The sequence below is a fragment of the Echinops telfairi genome, unplaced genomic scaffold, assembly GCF_000313985.2.
Source record: "Echinops telfairi isolate 266 unplaced genomic scaffold, ASM31398v2 ScPeMD7_7473;HRSCAF=8511, whole genome shotgun sequence".
In the NCBI taxonomy this organism is placed as follows: Eukaryota; Metazoa; Chordata; class Mammalia; order Afrosoricida; family Tenrecidae; genus Echinops; species Echinops telfairi.
Genome location: NW_022111377.1, coordinates 9,864,097 through 9,868,358, shown reverse-complemented (window position 1 = coordinate 9,868,358; position 4,262 = coordinate 9,864,097).

Below are 4,262 nucleotides of genomic sequence, written 5' to 3'. Positions count from 1 at the left end.
CCTGAGGAACTGTGTTAAAGGGTTGTGACATTAGGAAGGTTGAGAACCACTGTCCTAGAGCATACAGGGTGAATCTTCCCTCCCACCAATCTATAACTACAGGGTTTAAGAAAAGAGAAGACTCAGGTTATGAGGGAGACCACAGGTGAGAAGACAAGAAAACTAACGTTAAAAAAAAGTTAGAATGAGGGAGTGGAGGTAAATACTCAGTATATTCTCTTAGTCACAGAAAAGAATGGCAGTAGCTTTTGCTACAGAGAATTAACCCTTGAGTTCTCATAGAAGGGGCTCACCGTACTTACAAACCACTTCCCATCAGACTCTTTTCCACCAGGAAGGGAGGGATGACACTCCCCGAGGTTTATACAGGGCAGATCCCAATGTTCCCTAGAAAAATCCTGATGTGGGAGAAGGATTCCTTCATCTGTCTTTGACCCATATACTTCCCTAAGGCTGGTTTTGACACCGCTGGATGCTCAGAACCCCTTCTAACACATTGTCAGAGGTTCAAGGTGGGCTTGAGTTTGAAATAGTTGAGCACTAATAAGATACTGAAGGTGGGAAGACCCTCAAGATAACATCTGCTGTTACCTTGGAGAGTCAAACGTTGTCCTCTTCCAGCTGTTGGCTTGGGCAATGTGAGCATTGTGTTTGGAGGCAAGCCCAGACTCACAAATCCTCCTCCCAGGGCTTAGAGCTAGTTATTGAATTCCTTAAATGTATATGGTGACAGCTCACTTAATGCTGACCAGCTGTGAGGGTAACAATGGTGCCAGGGATGGCAGAGGACCAGCAAGGATGGAATAATGACCGATGTGAAAGGACGTGTTCTGGCCAGCTGTGAATACATAGAGCAGTGGCCTATTGAGTAAGAGGCGATACTCTGGAGCTCTCATGTGAGTATTAATTGATATAATCCATATGGCTAATAGCCTGTATTTAGTGGGCAGTGAACAGATGGAGCCAGACTTGGAAGGTCGAAAATGGTCCGTTGTTGGGTCTGAAAACAGAATCATCTGTGGGAATAAGACTACAGATCACGAGATCTAACCTCAGGGCTACTGAATCAGTGTAGTCAGAGGCACAGCTTTGGCCCACACACATTTTCACTTTACAAGTGATTGAGAGGCTCTGCTAAGTGCTGCGGTCCAGCTGTGGCAGGGTGAAGGGTCCCCTGTTCGGTGGGTAAGGTGTCGACGCGAGAGGAATGAGCAGAGTCAGGAGTCAGTGATCATCTGCTGCTTTCTTACAATTTTAAGGTTCTATTTAAACAATATTTTCTGACAATCACACAATCAAAGTGGAAAGAAAAAATTCTAATAATAAAAGGTGCAAAGCATAGAGTTTTCCAGGAGGTTTTGTTTAAATCTTCTCGGAACGTTCTTTCTGGGTGACTGGTTCATTTAAGTTTTCAATCTTGACCAACGTACATTGTGATTAACCGTAGACATGAATGGTTCTTGAAATAGGTCTGTGGTAATGGTGCCAAACAGTGTTCAAGTTCAAGGAAGTGGATTCTCCTAAGTTCATTGGCATGAACTTAAAATACAAAGTTCTAAGTTAGCTAAATATTCTTTCTATGCTTCATCAATTTTCCGTTCTTTAAGTCTTCGTTCCATTTCTTTTACCTGCCTTTTCAATCGGGCTTCCACTGTTCCCTTGTTTCCATTATGCACCATCTACACAATCCACTCTGTAATAACATTTTTGTACACCTTATTTTGTCTTCAATAGATCTAACGCACCAAACTGGGCCACCCCTTTTTATTCGTTTCCATAAAGATAAGGTTAAAAATTTTACACGCTTCCCATTTACCTCAATAATATGTTCTCCATTGTTGTCATGAATGCCAGTGTAATCCAAAGGAGGGAGAGCAGTCTTAGGGGTTTTTTCATTACTGTCCCCTTTACTATAAGCAAATTTATTAAGGGGTTTTACTGAGTGAATCAAAGGTTGTTTTTTTATCTTTGGCACTCTTTCCCAGAAAGGCAGTCATAGGGAACTTCTCGGGAGTTACTGTAGTCAGTTGGGGTTGTTCCAATTCTAACTTTTGCATTTTTCCATAAATATACCAAAATCCTCATTCCCTTGTATGGCTTTGATAATTAACTCAGTCATTCTATCATTTGCATCCCTTCTCTTTATGGGTACTGTGATTTCCCCTGAATTATTCATCGTGGTCTCGTTATTGCTCATAGTGGCAATAATGGTTTCATTTTTACATGGTCCGGGATCAAACATAAACATACTCCAGAATATCATAGCGGCAACAACAAAACAATTTGTGAGCGGATTCCGGCAACCAATTCCTACAGTCCGACTTCTTTGAAGTCGGGCCCTCTGTCGCTGGACTTTGTCCTCAACGTCAGCCGGCAGGAGTGGTCCCATCAACTAAGTTAAACCACCCTCTAGAACAAGCCTCTCCAAAGTTCTGCTGTTAGGTGCCGTCGGGTTGGTTCGAACTCATAGTGACCCTATATACAACAGAACAAATCAGTTCCCGGTTGATGGATTTTTGTTTGTTTGTTAAGGGAACACAGTACTCACAAGAGCTAGTCTTTATTTTTAGCTACAAGATGCCCTCAAGTGACTTGTTTCTGATTAAGGTTTAAAGAATTTCTCGGGACTGTCATTTCAGGGAATCCTCCAGTCTCCACCAATTCAACAAGTTGGGGCTTTTGTAAAGAATTGAGGGTTTGTTCCACATCTTTCTTCCATTCTTCCAGGACCCATCTCTTGTGGCCCTGGATCAGGATGATCAGATGCACTTTATTTAAAGTCCCTGCCATTGAATACTCAACCTGGTCAATAGGAGGATAGATTTCAATGGTCCAAATTCCTCAAACTAGCTCAATGCCACGTTCATTTGTTGGCAGCAAAGTGAAAGGTGTCAAGACTGAAAACATTGCTTTAAACATTTTTATGGACATTTTATTGTGTTTTAGGCGAAAGTTGACACAGCAAATGTAGTTTCCCATTCATCCATTAGAACACAGAATGCTCTATGACAGTGCACTCAGTCCCCTGTGATGTATAGCACTTTCTGAATTTCCACCTGCCATTTCCTCTGCCCCTCCTTGCCTTATTATCTGTGCTTTGGGGCATATGTTGCTCATTTGGTCTTGCAAAGTTGATTGTTCTAAGGAGGACCCTGCTCACGGGTGTTACTGTTTATTTTCTAGGCCAGTCAATTATCTAGGTGAAGGAAACCTCTAGGAGTGCAAGCCTGGTCTTTTCTCATGAATTTGAGTTTTGTTGTAACCCATTCTAACACTGACCTTTTACTGTGTCTCTGGACAGTACGGGAGAGAGTCAAGCATCATTCTAGTCTCAGACTGAAGGAGTCTGTGGTCCGTGTGGGCCATTCGTCCTGTGCACTATTTGTTCCCTTGGGCCTTTGGTTTCCTTCACTCGCCTTTGCTCCAAATGGCCACACAAAAAAGAAATGGGATTACTTGGAATGTTTTGAGTGGACTCCACAGCCAGTCGGAATGATGCTGTAGCACTAAGTATAAGGGCTCAGGCCCCATGATTGATACACACAGCTACCTTCCTCCTCTCAACCTTCCTCCTCTCCTTGACACCCTCCAATCTCTGCATTTCGGAGACACCCCCAGACATAAGCACAGCACTCTGTTAACTAACTAGAGTGTCACAAAAGTTTGGGTCACTTTGAGTGTAGCTGAGATAGCTATTGGTCAAGGGTTAGTGTCAGCGCTAAGTGGATACCCTAGTTAGCTTAGAAGATGACCCGCTCTTCAAGTTTCAGGAGTAATAGGTACAAGGAGTCAGTAATAGAGGCATCATCCTGCACTTGGGTTAGGTTTTACAGTGGTGGTTAAAAGAATTAGGTATAAATGGACCAAGACAGTATGAACATGAATCTGGCTAGGGTGATATTCATTCCATCTGGGAGTCTCAGTGTGGGAACAAATCCTGGAGATGATGAATACCAGCTGGAGGAAGTCCTTGTATCCAGAACTTTCCAGTACTTCTTGCTATAGGGTCCCGAATGAGGCTAGACAGTGGGCTGTGTTCTTAATGCATCAAGCAAAATGTAGGTTTTGTAGGGCGAGGAAGAGAGGGAAAACATACACAGTTAAGCCTCACCCTGCTGCGATGTCATTTTTAAATGCTTTAAAGATCATCACCTTCAAGCTTGCCACTGGCTTTTGAAGAGTAAAGTTTACTGCTTGTTTTCCCAGAAACCAAATTAAAATATCTCTGGAAAAATCTTGGTAATATTATGAATCACATCCAC